This window comes from Melanerpes formicivorus, unplaced genomic scaffold (genome assembly GCF_026170545.1).
Source record: "Melanerpes formicivorus ecotype bairdi unplaced genomic scaffold, bMelFor1.0.p_v2 SCAF_1, whole genome shotgun sequence".
In the NCBI taxonomy this organism is placed as follows: domain Eukaryota; kingdom Metazoa; phylum Chordata; class Aves; order Piciformes; family Picidae; genus Melanerpes; species Melanerpes formicivorus.
The window spans coordinates 54296427-54315422 of NW_027142353.1; the positions used below are offsets into that span (position 1 = coordinate 54296427).

Genomic DNA, 18996 nt, shown 5'->3' on the forward strand with positions numbered 1-18996 from the left:
CAAGTGGTAATTCTGCCTAGTGCCCACAGCAGTATTCTGATTTCAAGTAGCATACTGTGGTTAAATTGAGCATTCTGTGAGCACATAAACACAACTGGCTGAATTTAATTGCCTTGCTGTTTACTGTTTAGTTCCACGGTACGACACAGCTCTGAGTACTGGTGTCTTTGAAAAATGAAGTGTCCAAAGTTTTAAACTATTTATCTGTCAGATGTGGTGAGGTGATGTGTAGAAGACCTTTAGAGAAAAGAGTGAGAGGAAAAAACAGCTTTAAATCACTCCAGGGAGAGCCTCAGAAAAACAGAACCCAAAACACTGCCTTCCAATTTTCAAAGCAGCATATGCAGGCATAGCTGCATGACTCTCATTAAGTTCATCTGAGTCGTGCAGCTAAAGCCCCATGCAGTGTTTTGAAAATGTAGGAAATAAAAATGGTCTTAAACCAGACATCTGGGCTTCTATCCAGTTTTCCAGTGATAGCGTCTGATGCATGCCGTTAACAAAGCATCATCCGTGGGCTAAATTATTAAACTCTAGAACTATCTGCAGAAGGTTTGTGAGTCACTTTTAAATAAAAAACCAAAATGAAGCAGTAAAAACAAGCCAAAAAAAGCTCATTTGTACTCTTCAGGAACCCCTACTTTACCCCGAAGCCCGTTTGCTTTTGAAGTGTGTTAACTTTTTTCTCATCACACTTTTTAATTGTCTTTTTGTCTTTTTCCTCAAAGTTCTTACAAGGCACCCATCTGAAGTCCACATTCTGTGTCTAGTTTCTCATGGCACAGAGTAATTGCCTTCTCTTTGCTGGTTCCCTTATCTCAGGTGAACTTCTGCACAATACAAGTACCAATATTGGAAAAACACCCCTCTTCAAAGGTGAAGCTATTTTGCTGGTTCTCTCTTTTGTATGTTGATGTTGACAGGAACATAGTGATGTTAGTAACTTTTTAAAGGTTTATTTTAGTGAAACAGATAATCTTCCTCACTGTTGAGATTTAACTACTTCTCTAGAAGAATGTCTTCATGAGGGAGGTTTAGTTTTGCCTTCAAATACTGACAACTAAGCTGTATGTAGTTAGCAAGTTCTTTCCAGAATTCCATTAATATAAGTAAGTTAGTAATTACTGTACTGTAGTCTTAATTGTGTGTGGTGGGTTGAAATTATTCCCCAACATAAAATTGCCAGACCAGGTCAGTTGAAAGCAAATGAAGCTATATTTACAAGCACAACTGCAATCTAGAAATATGAAATGCAGTGAATATATATAAAATATACAATATTTTACAGGTGTTTACAATTTATAAACAACACAAGAACCCCCCTGGACAAAACCAGGGGGTTACCAACGGCTTCCCTCTCTCCTCTCCCCTTCCACCCCTCTACATAGGACAAGGGAAAGAGAAGAGCAGAGCTTGTTATTACTTCACCACAACAAAGCAATGCAGCTAAGCTCAGCAAGCTAGAGTGAGGAAGTAAAAAAGAGAGAGAGTTAGTGTACACAGCTAACTTCATGCTAAATATCAGCCCAGTGGGGTTGTTTAGACCTTATCATTATTTTCCTTCTGCATCCAATGATAACTTATTTACATTCTACTACTTTCTGTTCAAGGCCTGTGGAAAACTGCCCAAAACTACCACAGTATGTTTCCATTTCATAAGTGTTATCAGTTTTGCCTTAATGTGGTGTAAGTATGGGAGGAATTAGTGGAATTGTGTAAGTGAAAAGATGAGCTTCTCATTGTGCTTTTTCAAAACTCTTACATGTCTTTTTGGAACACTGGGAGCTCATAACTTGCCTGTAGTATCTGTAATTTTGGCAAGCTGATGGCGATGCATGCAGAGAAAGCTGAGAGAAATATCTCTGTAACTGCAATGTGCAAGTAGGGAACACTCTCAGCTATGAGAAATAAGCTGTTGTGCCGTATGTGTTTGTTTCAAACTAGCCAGGGTGCACATTCTTTTGCATCCCTGGATTTCTCTCAAGATAGTATTGTTCACCTTTGTTAGACATTGAAGTTGTTGGTTATGACTGAATCTAGTGTGGTATTGAAGAGCAGTGTTGTGCTGTATTAGAAATTATCTTGCAAGATTTCTGTTTGAAGAAAAGGTTTGTTTGTTTTTTCTATGGGCTGCATGTTATAACTTACCTTGACAATGATGTTATATACAATTAGAACCTATAACTACCAATATTCTTTTTGGCTCTTCTGTTCATTTTGGGGGGGAAACCAACCGCAATTTTGAGCATAGTATCTTGTTTTAGAATAGAATAAACCAGGTTAGAAGAGACCTTCAAGATCATCGTGTCCAACCTATCATCCAACACCACCTAATCAACTAACCCATGCAACCAAGCACCCTATCAAGTCTCCTCCTGAACACCTCCAGTGATGGTGACTCAACCACCTCCCTGGGCAGCCCATTCCAATGGCCAATCACTCTCTCTGTGTAAAACTTCCTCCTAACCTCTAGCCTAAACCTCCCCTGGCGCAGCCTGAGACTGTGTCCTCTTGTTCTGGTGCTGGTTGCCTGGGAGAAGAGACCAACCTCTGCCTGTCTACAAGTCCCCTTCAGGTAGTTGTAGAAAGCAATAAGGTCAACTCTGAGTCAATATGATTTAACCTCTAGGTTTATCCATAAGAGTGAATATGTGTTGATCTTAAAGTTCAGTAGTACACATACTTCCATCATGCTGTGAACTTGCCGTATAAAATTAATGCTCTTTATTTACTGTGCAGGTCTTGAAGGGCTCTTCCAACCTGCTCTGCTCTGCTCTATTCTATTCTATTCTATCTTATCTAACTTTTTTCCTTCATTTTTTTTATCATAAGAAGCTTGCTTCCCAATACTCTAAAGTATTCACATGAAGTTATTTCTTCAGAGAAGTGCTCTGTTATATAAAAAATTACCCCACAGGAGCCCCAGAAACTCCTCATTTTATTATATCTTGTTTCCTTAACACTGGGCAGAAGGCAAAAGCTTTTGTAGCAAATAACCTCTTTTCTCACCTGTGGTCTGTTTTTCAGTGTCTGAGCTTGAAGTCCGAAACGTGTAAAATGGTCGTACTGTAGTTCTGGCACCGAGGTGGTGATTTCAGCTGGAGAATGAAGTAACTTTTGCTCTGGTTCAGCAATGTGAAAAATATTCTTACCCCAAAGAGAGGGCATGTTGATTGTGGAGTAATTGAGATTATTAAAATCCAGCTGCTGTAGCTTTTACTTGAGGAAAAATATTTCCCAACTTGTCAAATCCTTTTCACTTAGTACCCTTCAATTAGGACAGTGTAGTATATGAGCAAAAGGAATGTGTGTTCATGCTTAAGATGGCAAACGAGGTAGAAGAATAGCTCCCTGGGAATGACTGAAGGCACTGAGGACCAAGTGTTTGCATGTCAACCTATTCCAAGAGACTTCCAGCCTAGTGTAGCGCAGGAGTTAGCAGTGTCATATACATGGTAGTTCTGAGGCTGGGGCTTTTCCTCTGTTACTTTGAACACTCCTGGGTGCAGAAACGTTTCGAATGTACCTTTTGAATGGCAAGGTCACTGATGCAAGTAATCACTTGCCACTTTAAAAATATCTGTAAAGGTAACATCATGGCAGTAAAAACTGAATGGTGGTTCCAGGGATTAAGCAAGATTAAAAGCGAAGTTTGGGGTTAAAAGCATTAATTAAATTTTATGAATTACCTGAATTTGCCTAGTAAGGCTGTAGAAGATCTGATATATAAATTCTGGATGTATGTCCCCAGAAATGGTTGGACTTTGCCATATACTGCACTATACTCTGTTCTTAGAATTGAGCACCTGAGACAAATCCCGGTGTAAAGTGGTTTAAGGTTACATCTAATATTTGAGTACTGGAAGCAAAACAATAAGCTTTTTTTCCTCCCACCTTTCAACCCTTAGTGCTGAAATCCCTAAGCAGTGAAGCAAAGGCTACTTCTGACATCCTCTTTCAGCTCACACAGTCATCCAAACTGTAAACAAATGTTCCCTTGCCTGCCATATGAGCTTGCCTACACAAGGAAGTTACAGTGGTTTAACTGCAATGTGATTGTAAATCCACTTAAATTGATTCCAAATGTTCTGTGAGCACTCTAAGCCTGGTTTAAACTGAAACGATAGCCTGGCTAGTTTGTTCCGCAGGCTTAAAACCTGCTGTTCAAATTGAGTAGGTGGTTGTGCTGCAGTGTGGAAGACAGAGCTTTAAATAAAACACTAAGTCACTGTCTGTTGTGATATCCAATCTGGAGTTGAAATTACTCTCTGTGGAAGGTGCTTCTCAGCAGCTGGAGGCTGAGAGCCCCATGTAATACAAGGATTGTTTGCTTCATTTCATTTCAGATGATTCTCTACTGTGCTGTATTTCTCAGTTCTTCCAGAGAGCTGATCACCTAGGCTTACACATGTGGCCTGGCTTGTGTCTGCGTTGCTCAGTGTTACAACATGGAGGAACAGCAGGTTGACTGCCTTCTTTGGCCCTTTGTACATGGCCTGAGTAGGCCAGCTATGAGGGTGATTTTATTTTATTTTATTTTTTTACACTTTGAAGTCCTGGAAAAAATTAGGTCCGTGTATTAGTGAGATGTATTGTGGGATATAGGGCAGGATAAGAGGATATTTGAGGGTACTAAGCCTGACAAGATAGCTTAAAGGACCACATGGGTTGAGGGTGCCAGATTTCAGACTAGCTGTGAGCCATATGCAGTGAAAGGTGTTTTTCAGTTCAAATGCTTTTGCCATTGGAGAAATAGTTCTGATGCCTAGACTAAGAGACTACTTGTCTTACCTTTTGGCACACTACTTACAACAGGTGGGTTTTTTCCCTGTTCTGGTTCAAAAACATCTGTAGGTGATCCGGGTACCTCTCTGTTCCATATGTATTTGTCACCAGCCCTATTTTCTAGGAACAGTTGGTTATTAGGTGTTCAATATTGTTTATTAACCCAGCCAATGGAGTTCTTGAAATTTGATGAGAAACATTGCCTCAGCTATACTTGACTCACTGGTGTCCTGTTCATAGTATTCCTTCCCCTTGCTAGTCAGGTAGGTCCTAAAAATAAATCTGTCAACTGCTGCAGTAGCTTTCTGCCTCATGTAAAGGACTGAGCTTAAGCTCAGTGTTTTGAAGTCCTACCTAAAAACTCCTTGTCAAAGGATATTGTATTGCAGGATGTTTATACAGACTTAAGAGGAAACAGGAAAAGAACCAGAAAAAAAAGCAAGCTGTTGCATGTGCCTTACCTAAGCAAGGCACAGGAGACTGAAAAAAACCTACAAAGCTGGATATTTGCAAATACTGGGAAAGTACCTGGAAATCGTATCATCCATCCTCTTTCCTGGTTTGCATGCACTGTTGAAGACAGGCATCTACGTGGGATGAGCCATTGGCCTGAAATAGGCTTGACTGTTCTGATAGAACTGCCTTTGCTAACTGTGCATAAGACTTTCTGGAACTCAGATGCTCGTGCAGAGCTTTCTTCAGTAAGCAATATCTTATGAGGACTGCTATGCTTCTCAGGAAAAAAGAAATGGTAGTGCATTGGACTTGAATAGAAGTCTTTCCATATAGCTGATTAGTCTTCATATGTTCTGGTTGCTTTCCATTTGCACAATGTACTGTATTGGTTCTTGAGTTTTTGAGAGGTCTTAGTGTTGTCAAGCCACTGAACAGACTGCCCGAGGAAGTGGTTGAGTTGCCATTCCTGGAGATATTTAAAAGACCTGTGGATATGGTGCTTAGAGACATAGCTTAGTGGTGGACTTGGCAGTGTTAGTTTAATGATTGTAGTTGTCATTATTAAAGATCTTTTCCAACCTAAATGGATGTATGATTAGTGTGTCTCAACTCAGATGTTAAATTGTTACATTCTGCACCAAGGGAACTACTTTTCTAAAGATGTCTGCTGTTTCTATCTAGAATGAAGGGAGAATGCAATGAGGGGAAACACATCACTGATACAGTTGGATAAGTTTTCATATAATACAGGATATCTGTAGAGAAAAATGTTTGAATCCCTTGCTCTGTTTTGAAGAGCTCAGTGTTCCAAGAACTAATGGAGAGGGAGTAGACATGCATCTTCTGCATCTCATTTAGTTGACTTGTGAATGGAAAACATCTGCTTGTCCCCTCTTGTACTCTGTAGATGCTTTTTCACACCTGAGTCTAGTTCTGAGATACAACTGCTGTTGGAGAGCTAGAAGGAACTTTGTACAGCAGATAGTCATGCTGTTCCATGTAGATTAAGTGTATCATTGTATAGCATGCTTTCTGTGTGTTTCCCTGCCTCCCACTGTCTGCTGTGTTAAAAACTATCAATATTCCTGCTCTTTACTGAAGTTAGATCATGGAACTCAGGATATAAACCCCCTGTGGAGCCTTGTCCAAATAACATTTTTATTATATCCATTTTCCTAATTCTCAAGTAAGTTTATGGCTAATTTTGGTCCCTCTATGTTGTGCAAAAGATGACAAATACTTTTTTATTCTGAGTTGCAGCTTCCAGCACTGCCTAAGCTAAAACCTCATTTACAGACCTCATTCCTGTGAGTGTCACCTCAGTTGCCATCTCAAATTTGTATTGTGCATAACCACTCAGTCTTATTATAGTTTTGTGGAACTTGCTAAAAGCCCTATCTAAAGCAGAGGGATATTGCTGGCCCACATTCAAAGGCTTTTTGGTGGTCATTTGCAGTGAAGGGTTTTCCAGCAGGGAGATAATGGTGTCAGTTGGCTTGCTCTTGTTAAAAACTTATTTGCAAAATGCTGTGAAACCGAGGACTGGTTCGTAGCAAGCATCCTCGTTGTGCCTTTGTTTCTCCTTTACTACCCAATGTTTGTAGGAGAGTTGTTCATAAAAAGAAGCAGCCTGTGCTGCTTGCTTGATGGAGCGAGCACGCGTGCGATCCCCTTCCAAAGCCACATCGTGAAATGTTGGCCTGAATTCGGGAATCATGTGAATGCATAGCTCCTCCTGTGAATGAACTTCTAGGTTTTTCTCCTCTAAGGTATTTTTCCTGATGCTTTGACATTATTATTTTTTAGGGGGGGGGGTACACAGCTCTGTCAGAAAATACAGTGAATGCTTTAAAGGCACACCAAAGCGTTTCATTATATATTGCAGTGAAAGCAAGCTAATTGCTTTCAAGAAGTTAAAACATTGTTTCTTTAGCAAGAGGTACATAAATGAGTCATTTTCCAGTGAAATGATTGCACGTGCTTAGAATGTGCTGCATGTTTTGGCAAAAGATGTTTAGTAGTCAAGTCTTTTAGCTTTCGCCAGCATGTAAAGGAATACATTTAGACTTAAACTGCCACTATTAGGAATAGTGCCTGCATTAGGAATAGTGTGGCCAGCAGGAGCAGGGAAGTCATTGTGCCCCTGTACTCTGCTTTGGTTAGGCCGCACCTTGAGTACTGTGTCCAGTTCTGGGCCCCTCAGTTTAAGAAGGACATCAAAACACTTGAACGTGTCCAGAGGAGGGCAACAAGGCTGGTGAGAGGCCTTGAACACAAGCCCTATGAGGAGAGGCTGAGGGAGCTGGGATTGTTTAGCCTGGAGAAGAGGAGGCTCAGGGGTGACCTCATTGCCCTCTACAACTACTGAAAGGTGGTTGTAGCCAGGAAGGGTTTGGTCTCTTCTCCCAGGCAACCAGCACCAGAACAAGGGGACACAGTCTGAAGCTGCACCAGGGGAGGTTTAGACTCGAGGTGAGGAGGAAGTTCTTCACCGAGCGAGTCATTTGTCATTGGAACGGGTTGCCCAGGGAGGTGGTTGAGTCATCGACCCTGGAGGCGTTCAAGGAGAGATTGGACGTGGCACTTGGTGCCATGGTCTAGTCATGGGGTCTGTGTTGATAGGTTGGACTCGATAATCCTCGAGGTCCTTTCCAACCTAAGTTATGCTGTGATACTGTGATACTATTGTATGTGTTTTCCACGAGAGAAGTGGCAAGGAGAGCAGGGGAGAGGCTTTGTGGACAAGCCTGAGAGCCTGTAGGGAAAGGGTAGCATGCTTAAAAGCGGTTGTGTGAAAACGAAAGTGATAAGTCCTGTTCTACTTTGAGTTTGTACCACTGACCAAGAAAGCAGTTGTATTAATAAATAAAAAGGGAGCAAATGTAAGATCAAGTACATAGTGGGGAGTCTTTTAGCTTGTAACATGTTTCCTGGTAGTTTTATATAGACGACGGAGAGAGGAATCAATACAGCTGATCAATATGATCTAGTATTGTTCCTCTATTGCTCCAGTGTTGTTCGATTACAATGCAAGCATAGTACAGAGTGGATAGTAGTGCTGACAGGCTAGTAAGAGAAGTGCATAGAAGTGTGTATTAAGGGAACCTTTACAACTTTTATAAACTCAGAGAGCATTGCTGGCATAGCTTCATTGGTTCCTCACGTGTGACCACACACTGTACTACTATTGATTATTGGTTAAACTAGTACTAACACTCAAGGTTGTTGATGCACATGTGCACTGTTATTCTGAGATAACTCTCTGTGTTTATAGCTACCAGTGTCCTGCTTTAGTTACATGGTGCAGGCACAGCACTATTCTGCTACACTGCTAGCCACTTTTGCACCCATGCTGGACACAGCTTACCACCATGTCAGGCTCTAGGCCTACACTGCCAGACTGCTCACACTGCTCGTTGCCACCATTACCAGAGTTTTAGGCTAGAATGTTGTCTCTGCTGCAGTGCTAATGGAGTTGCAGGTCATGAGAAACGTGGGGTACTCCTGAGATTACTGTTGTAAAGATTTACTCCTGTCAGTATGACAGAAGATGAGCTACGGTTTCTGTAGTGGTTTGGCTTTTCTGTGCCTAATTTTACTCTTTTCCTTGGGCGCCAAGCTATCAGAAAACTTTTTATGAAATTCCTGGATAAAAGTAGCTTAATGCAAGGGCTTACAGAGACTGAATTTTGTTTCATAGGGAAGAAGGAGGGAAACCAGACTTGCAAGAGGAACCTGGCTGTTCATGTAGCCATAATAGGGAATCCTAAGGGAACTGTGGTTCCAGACCTGAAATGACCTTGCTACAGAACTGCTCCTATTACACTTAATTCAGCAGCTCTGCAGAAGGATTCCTTTATGTGGTGACAAGAAAAGCAAAATCTGTGAACTTAACATTTGTTCATACAACATAAGGGAATTCTGCAAATAAAAGTAAGAAAGGAAAGGATTGAAATGAAATGTCCTGTAAAATGGTTGAGTAGTGACAGTCAGGGTCTTAGTAACCATCAACTGTAGTCAGTTGGTACTGGGAATGCATTTGGAAATCTTAAAATAGTTTTGATTGCTGTAAGAGATTGCCAGGGTTCATATCCAAGAAGTAAGAATGCACAGCTGTGTTTTAGCTACATTAACTGAGTATCCATCACTTAGATTTCTCTTGTCATGCCCTTTGTACCATGTGCAGATATAAGTGAATGCAGTATGTTGTTTGGGAACTCTGCTTCAGTAAGCTACACATAGGCTAAATGGAAACTGCCAGCTACACAGCTAAGAAGCCAACTAAGCAAAAATATTACCATTTTCTTAATGAATTACTGTGTTCTATATGGTCCTTTTTTGAAAGCAATTCTATTTTCCTCCATCCTGCTAAACCTCTAGCCTTCAATGGTTTGGACCTCTAGATTCAAAGGGATCTTTACTACACTTTCCTGTGTTCTCACGATGGCCTCCCTGGGCTAGCATGTAAATAAGGTCTGGATTTGGGTTTTTTTGGTGGGTTTTTTTCCCAGCTAACTGGATATGAAAGCAGGATAGTACTACTTAAATAAAGAGTGCTTGTTAGTCACTGCCTGGCATGTTCATACACGTATGTAACACGGTGTGGGTTGTGGGTTACAGTAAGGCCAGCCCTAGCTTGAGTGGTACCAGATGTATTCCACCGGTGTCCCACAGAGATACATATGCACAAGGACAGAGCATCCCAGTGTGGATATTGAGGTATTGTTTCAACACTTCCACTCTTCCCTTCCCAAATGCACACAACATTGGGGGAATTTTTGCATTCTGTGTGCTAATTTCTGGGGCCAGGTTTGTGTGAAAGCTTCTCTTCTCTGTTCTTGTTTTGGTATGAGAGGTGTTGATATACCTTGCTACAGGTTTGTGGTGATGTGCTTTGTTCAGGCTGCAGTGAGCCCTAGTTTAGTCTTACTTTTGACTCATGGTATTATCAGGCTTCACTTGTGGAGCGCTCTCCATCCCATTGCCTTTCCTTTTGCATTTACATCCAGTACTGGACTGGTGGGCCTGTTGACCTTTACTGTAGACATTTCTGTGCTTTCCTTCCCGTCCATTGCTCTTACTACTCTAAGTGATAGTAGCAGCATCCTTTGTTTTACAGTTCACTCATTTTCTGTTCCAAAAAGTGCTATTCTTTCAGGCACAGTTTTTATTAAGCCCTTAAAATCCAGTAGCAAAATTTCAAGTGGATACATCCCCTGGAACTACTGATGTTTCCTCATTTAGAAATACTGAAATTATGTTTGTGGGTTTTTTTTTGTTGTTTTGGGTGTTTTTTTTTAATCTATCTATTTCAGCACTAGAGAACAAATTAAGAATAACAACCCCAAAGCATTTCTATTACTTTTTCATTGGTTAAAGATACCACTTAGCTTTGGAAAAGCCAGCAGGTCATTTAAAACCATGTAATAGCATGTCCTTATCTTCTATGTGAGATATGGGTCAATTACACAGTTGTGAAAGTTGTATCAAGATGAGTCTGGAGTTATTATATACTGAGAAGATACCATATGTTCTGATTAATATATGCCAAGCTATTAACAGTCTAACTGTAATTCTGAGTTCTGCAGTGATGTGCTCCTAGTCAAGAGCAGTTAAAGATAATTATGCAAATGTGAGGGTGAAAGAAAACCCAACACTAACAAAACCCAAACAAAACCACACTGCAAACTCAAAGCCTCCAAAAGTGTTCTCATTACTGAATTGGCCACAACACCATAGTCCCTGTTCATAATCATGTCTACCATGTCAGGGAAACCTTTCTTTTTGCTAAAGAGTGTTACTAATAGTGTTTTTGTAGAATGTGGCTGATGATACTGGGAGTTTATAGCATGAGTTTCCCTGGACAATGGCCTGGCATGATGTTTCCAGCTTGCAAACCAGGTAGCTGAGATCACCTGCCTCCCTAAACAGGGATAGGAGCAGGATGTAGCCAGCAAGCTCCTGTCTTGTCTCTTCTCAGCTGACATCTTCCAGCCATCTCAACCCAACTTCCAGCTGGAGCAGGACGCTCTGCTGACTTTGTAGGATATTCATGGATGAATTCCCAGCATTGTGATTTGGACCCCTTTGATGATGCAGGCATGCTGAATCTGGATCTTGATGGGGCTTGACTGAACTGTCCTGAGCCATGTTGGTTTTCCATTTGATTTTTTTTAGAACAATCAGTGCATGAGGGTGTCACATCTACGTGATGAGGAAAGACTGAGGGAGCTGGGGTTGCTCAGCCTGGAGAAGAGGAGACTCAGGGGTGACCTTATCACTCTCTACAACTACCTGAAAGGACGTTGTAGTCAGGCAGATGATGGTCTCTTCTCCCAGGCAGCCAGGACCAGAACAAGAGGACACAGTCTTAGGCTGTGCCAGGAGAGGTTCAGGTTGGATATTAGGAAGAAGTTCTATACAGAGAGTGTGATTGCCCATTGGAATGGGCTGCCCAGGGAGGTGGTGGAATTGCTGTCATTGGAGGTGTTCAGGAGGAGACTTGATGGGGTGCTTGGTGCCATGGGTTAGTTGTTTGGGTGGGTTGGATCGGTTGATGGGTTGGACGCAATGATCTTGAAGGTCTCTTCCAACCTGGTTTGGTTTATTCTAAATTATTCTATTCTAAATCCTAGTGTAGCAGTGTCAGATTCCTGGATATTCCAGAAAACTTAAGGAAAGATGGAAAAATAAATTCAGAATAGAGCTGACTGTTTGTAGAAGGGAAATGTTCTGGGGAAATGTCAAGTTTCACTACATCTTTTGGCAAGTACCTCAGCCCTCTGGCAACACAGGCCATTTTTAATCATGTTACCATAGAATTGCTTCTGCAGCAATTAGTTTGCTGGAGAGATAGTAAATTCCTGAAACTCTTCACACCAAAAAAAGGTGGAGAAATATTCCTACCCTTTCTGTACTTGGTTTCATAAGGTTTTTTAGGGATTCTTTTTAATGAAAGAATCAGATTACAGCACGCTCTCTCAAATCTGCTGTAATGAGCAGCGTGTTCGTTGCACCAGCATTGTAAATATTACATGCATAATTTGGCATGCTGATTAGATGTTCATCTAAATCATGGAACACAAAAAAAAAAAGAAAAACACAACCCCACTGTAAAAAAACTAAAAAAGACTTTGCATGGCCTTCTGCATTTTGGGTTTTTTTGTTTTGGGTTGGGGTTTTTTTTGGCTTTTTTAAAACATATTAATCAATGTATCAGGGCCAAATGTTGCTGGAAGAGGCAATCTTCTCATGTCGTTACGTCTTAAGTCCTTTGATGTATACTGCAGAGTCATCTGCAGATGTGATATCTTTCTAGAATGCTCAGAACTCCTGGGGCAAGAATCTTGATTGTTATCTAATGATAACCACTGAGAAAAATAGCAAAGATTTGCTAGTTCTCATTTAATTTTAAAGTCTTCAGAATTATCCTGAAGATTTAAGCTGTAAGAATTTAGAATAGAATAAACCTTTATTTAGAATAGAATAAACCAAACCAGGTTGGAAGAGACCTTCAAGATCATCACATCCAACCCATCAACCAATCCAACCCACCCAAACAGCTAACCCATGGCACCAAGCACCCCATCAAGTCTCCTCCTGAAAACCTCCAATGACAGCGACTCCACCACCTCCTTGGGCAGCCCATTCCAATGGGCAATCACTCTTTCTGTATAGAACTTCTTCCTAACATCCAACCTGAACCTCCCCTGGTGCAGCCTGAGACTGTGTCCTCTTGTTCTGGTACTGGGTGCCTGGGAGAAGAGACCATCATCTGCCTGTCTACAACCTCCCTTCAGGTAGTTGTAGAGAGTGATAAGGTCACCCCTGAGTCTCCTCTTCTCCAGGCTGAGCAATCCCAGCTCCCTCAGCCTCTCCTCATAGGGCTTGTGTTCCAAACCCCTCACCAACTTTGTTGCCCTTCTCTGGACTCGTTCCAGCAAGTCAACATCCTTCCTAAACTGAGGGGCCCAGAATTGATAGTGTCTGTAGCGGTGGAGTGATGTTCTTGTGTCCCTTAAGACCCCTCTCCTCTCTGTTCTGCTCTTTGTATGTCCCTCTTGTTGAATACTACCTGTGCTTTGGAGGAAGGACATCAATGCTTGATTGGTTGGAAGAGCATGGAAACATGTCTAAGGGAAAAATTCAATTTTCTGTGTATGTCTGTTCTATAAGTAAGGAATGATGATGCTGATCAAATGTGCTCTTCAGTATGCTGCAATATAAGCTATCTGTAGTGAGCAATAGAAAAAATAACAGCTGTTCAGGCTTGTTTAATAGATTAGTGTTAAAAGCCAGGAAATCTCTATTATATTGGTTGCTTTGATATCTATTTATCTGACCAAGCTTTGCTGTAAATGCGTAGGGAGGTGTTTTTTTAATGAGACAAAAGCAGCACGAAACTTTAGATATAGTTAACACTAGGGGAGAAGGTTGGAAATGGTCAGTCTCAAGCTGTGCTAGGGGAGATTTAGGCTAGAGGTTAGGAAGAAGTTCTTCATAGAAAGAGTGATTGGCCATTGGAATGGGCTGCCCAGGGAGGTGGTGGAGTCACAAGCACTGGAGGTGCTTAGGAAGAGACTGGATGGGGTGCTTGGTGCCATGGTCTAGTTGATTAGATAGTGTTGGATGATGGGTTGGACTTGAGGATCTCAAAGGTCTCTTCCGGCCTGGTCTGGTCTGGATGCTGTGCTGTGCTGTGCTATTCCATTCCATTCCTTGGGGTGCCCAGAGAAATTCTTTTCAACAGAAAACAATATCTGTTTTAAGCGAAGAGTTAATCAACAGTGCAGGCAAAAAAAGCAGCAAGGGCAATATTCCTTAGCAGTCTCAGGCAGCCATGCCTACCCTGTCAAATCTCATTAATAGGGCTTTTTACCTATATTATAAAACTGGTGCTGTACATTCTCTAATTAAGGAATTATTTTAATGTTGTGTGCATTTGAGCAGGAATAAGAGCATGACTTTGAGACACATCTGTAATGAGAGATTTTTAATCAGGATACATTATTAATGAACTGCACAGGAGACACAAACCTGCTTTAGTAGGCAAACTGCAAATGAGCCTATTTGGTAAGAACATGCAAAATGTGTGTGTGCTGAGAGAGGATATTTTGAGAATTTACCTCATTTCTGAGTAGTAAAGGCATGCAGTCTGGCTGTAATTGGTGCCTGTGGCAATTGTTGATGCCCTGCCTACATTAGCTTTCTGTGCCCTTTAGCGGGATGGGGAAAACATTTCTAGTACTCGTTAAGCTGTCTATTATCAACACTTCATAAATAGACAAGTTTAGAATAGATGATTTGCTATCCCAGTGCCTTAGAGCACTTAAATAAATTAGTTCCTACTATTTCAGGCATTGATGTTGCGGTAATTATGCATGAAGCAATAATGCAATTAAAATTGCCTTCCAACTCACTCAAGTGGGAATATGTTTTTGAAAATAATGCTTGATCTTTTCCTGAAATATCCTCCAGAGCAGATGGATGGGCTGGGTGGCTCAAAATGGCAGTGCAGGGCTGTTTTACCTCGAGATCCTGTTGGCCTGCAGCTCAAGTCAATATGAACCAAGTATTACCATCTGTTGGCTTTTGTTGACCTCTGGAAGGAGGCAATATTCTGATTTGTTTGCTTGTTTTCTTTTTTCGCTCCTCCCCTCCCCCTTCTGTAGTGGCAAAGTGCCCACATCACAGCTGGCATCAAGTGCTTCAGCAGTGGGGTTTCTCACTTGAACACTGCCAGACTTCAGTGTGGGAAGCACAGGCCAGTTATCAGTTTGCAGCACGTTCCACTTGCCTTATGCGCAGTACCTACTCGTTTCAGGTCTTTGCAGTATCTGCTATAATAAACACAGAAATATATCAACCCAGATTTCAGTCTTGGGTCTGAATTTCTCTAGGTTTAAATTGGACCTCTTGTTCCTTTGGAGAAAAATGTATATTTTGTAGCTGAGTTACAAATAAGCTTTTCCAGCTTTTTGGCAGCTAGGTAATAGTTAAAATGAAAAGGTTTCTTTTTTCCAGTCAGAAAATCACTTTAATAACTTTGGGTCCATTTGTTCATAGCAGTAGTGGAGCTGAGCCTTGCAAACCCCTGGAGCTTGGCAAGCCAGGCAGACTTGGCAAGCTTTCCTGTGAGCTTACCAAGTCTGAGTCAAGCATGCGTTGTTGCAGCTTCAAATATATTTAGTACATTTTGTTAACAGGAATGTTGAGATGGATTGGGGGCTGTGTGTTGTTTCTTTTTCAGCTTGCTAGCCTTGAAGATTACCTTAGTCTCTCAAACACTTGGTCATTAAACCATGTATGGCAATTTCTCGTGTGTGAAATTCAAAATAAATGTGTCACTTATGCTGAATATTTGATTGAGTCTTGACATGAAGATTTTGAGGAAGTATGTGATGTCTTTTGTGTTGATTGGCATTTGATAATGTGATCTCTGGACAAGACAAGGAGAGCCATTATTTTTCAGTGTCATAACTGTAACAGATTGTGCTTTCTCTTCAGAGTGTGTGGTGCATGCAGGATTCATAGGCATTAGAAGTTCTGGCTTCTAATTTTCACCTCTATGGATCCTGCCAGTAGAAAAATAGTTCAAATTTGACTTTGGAAATAGCAGACCATTAAAATTTCTAGATGTTAATTCTTGCCCATCTAAATTATAGCAGAAAATCCTTTCTCTGGTGAAGCCTGGATACTTATTTCCACTAGACTTATTTCCTATAGTAACTGACTGACCTCAAGGTGGTTTTAGCAGGGTCATTAATGATTCTGCATCAAGCAGTTGTGGTAAGGTAGGAGCTTTTAGTAGAAAGAATTGGGTTGTTGAGGGGATATTTGTCACTTTTATTTTGGTAGTCTGCTGCTTTTCATCTCAACAGCTTTACTTTTTCCAAGTTCTATACTAATGTATATTATTATTACTTATTATTTATTACCAATAACATCTTTGTTTGGAAATAAGAGTCAAGATTTGCCTGGTTTGGGACTTTTCTTCTAGTCACGGGTCAGCTACGCCAAGTCTGGCAACTTTGTTTTAGTCTCTTGATGAAGGAGTCCCTTCCAACCTGAGGCATTTGAGTCTATGAAATCAGAAGTGTCTGTTGCGGGAGGACTAGTTGTGGGAAGTTATGGCAACATGAGCCAATGTTGTAAAAGGCCTCAACATTTGCTACCAAACCATTAAAGTTTGCTTTTCCCTGTGTGATCTAGAAAATTGAACAGAGCCAGAGGCTCAGGTTGCTAGCTAGGCAGACAAGCTTCAGATTTGTGAGCCATTTATTTTGTAGGATTGCTGCTCTCATTCGTATTTGCAATTAATTGCAAGAAGCTTGGAGATGGTAAATGCCTGGATCGTCATTGCTGCATATCTGGAAGTATGTTAAGGCTGGCTTTCTTCTCATGTGAAGAAACCATGAAGTTCTTTACCTGACAGCCCAAATGAATTGTGGTTTCTTTGTGGGACCTCAGACTTTGTACCCAAGAATACATTTCATTTGAAGGGCTGAGGTATACAGCTGGTTGAAACTCTGCAAGTGTGAGAATGAGACTGGTCAGTATGCTACTTTGGGCCATGAATTGAGTCCTTAGAGCACCATTTAGAGAGTGATGATTATTCAAGCTATCCATACAGTATAAGTTATGAGAAAAGTTGAGATGTTGAATGTCTGTCTTGTGTCCTTTTTGTGGACAGAGCAGTAGAGGGGAACAGTGAAATGCTTATTTAAATAAGTGCATGACTGACAACATGAAAGAAAGAGAAGTTGTTTGTTTTTTTAGGAACCGGAGAACTATTTTGCAGTTTACACTAAGTTGATTTATTTCAACTAAATGGAAATAGGATGAAACTTCAGGCCCTTAAGGAAACTTACAAGGGCAGTTCTAAAAGGCAAGCTGCAAGAAGGGCAGCACAAGAAAGGCACAAACTTTAGAACAGTGTCAGGTGTAATCAATAAACATTCCATGCTGGAAAGCAGTTGAAGGCTTAAAAAGTTGTAGGAATTAAGTCCAAAAAAGCTCATCTACTGTGCAAGGCATATCTGTAGGCAAATTACTTGAGATCAGTGTCATTGCTTCTTACTTGAACAGTGAGAATGTGTTAGAATGATGATTAAACAAAATGGTGATAGCATAGATGTAAGCACAACTGTAGAGAGTTAGAATGAGTTCAACTCTCCTGGTTTCATCTGTGAACAGTGATGGTTCTCTGGCAGATTCATCTGGTCTCCACCTTTCTTTCTGTCATAGTCTTTTTACCTTCCCCCCCCCCCCCCCCCCCCCAGTTGCTTTTTGCAGTTAGGCAGGCAGTCCCATAGATCAACCATGTCTTGAGTGAAAACATTTTACTTTTTGTGTAGCCCACTCATATAATCTCTTGCAGCAGTGTCTGTTTGAACAGCTAGTTGTTATTCTTGTTCATCTCATTAATATTTTAATCCTCCCTTAAATTGCCCCTGTCCCATGTTCAGGAGTTCCAGCCTGTTTAGATATTGCATCTATGAAAACAGTTGCAGGCCTCAATGCAGTCTTGTTAATCTTCTGTTGTCATCTTTCCTAATGATTTTATGTGCATTTTGAGTAGGACATACAGTTAACTGATTGTTAATCTGAGGTATTTTGCTAGGATACTAAAACTGCAAAAGTGAGCAAGGGAATAAGTGACACCAATAGGAGAGGGCTGGAATATGAGAGTGACAAAATGGTGTAAGAAAAGATACCTGGCAGGGAGTGCCGTGGGCTCTCTGGCAGTGAGAGGTGAATAGGTGTGGGCACCACTTGGCTGCTCTGCAATACCTACTGCAGCCAGTACAGTGTGAACTTGTCAAGTAAATGCCAGGCTAAACATACTGAAAGGAGGTGGGGAGTGTTCCCACACAACGTTTGGATTAATTCTGAACAAAGTGCCATGGTGCAGTGTGAATTGTAAAAGGGACTACAGCCACAAGTCACAGAAATCCTTTGTTATCTACTAAGTGCAGTGATACACATGAACTGTTTCAGGATGCCTTTTAACTGGTGATTTTTCTTCCAGTTTCCAATTTACCGGTGAAAAGAGAATACTTTCCCTTCTTGCTTATATTCTTTCCTAAGCTTCTTTCACTGTCCACTGATGAAGAAATGTTCCAACCCAGTAAAGCAGTTCTTGCTTCAAAAATCTGCCTAAACAAGATAAGAAGTAGGCTTGAGGAAGGCTAGGTGCAAGGAAATGCTGGAAAGACTTTACCTATGCAGTGCATCTTATGGCAGTCTCCTGGGATTGTGGGATTACAGAATCCCCTTACTTGGAAGGCAGCTTGGAGAGGCAGTCAAGTCCAACTTCTTGTTTAAAGGAGGGTTAAGAGTGAATTCAAATGAAGTTGCACAAGGCACGCCCAGTTGTGTATTGTAAACTTGTAAAAGGCTGGAAACTTCACAGCCCCTTTGGGCAAACTCTTCAGTGTTTAATTATTAAATAGGTCACTTATAGTAGAGTTCCCATAATACAGAAATTAAACTGTAATACAGTTATGATTATGTAACTGATAAGTTGGTATCAGTGTAACTCTGGGACTGTAAAAATAGGACATGGAAGTCAAATAGAGCATCTATCAATGCACACTTGTTTTGAAGATTCTGGTCTTTGTTGACCATGATGGAAATGAAGTCAGTTTCTAGCTTCAAGCATGAGGATTTTGAAATTGTTTTGAGGTTTGGGGGGTTGTTTTTTTTTTTGGTTGGTTGGTTTTTTGGGGGGAGAGGTGGGAGGTGGGTGTTGGT

The 18996-nt window shown here is 41.0% G+C and overlaps 1 protein-coding gene across 4 annotated transcripts in view; it reads left to right on the plus strand.

Annotated features, from left to right (window-relative positions):
- The window catches only part of ATP8A2 (ATPase phospholipid transporting 8A2), a 362223-nt gene that overhangs the window by 218291 nt on the left and 124936 nt on the right, over positions 1-18996 (plus strand). The gene's annotated exons all lie outside the window — the stretch shown is intronic.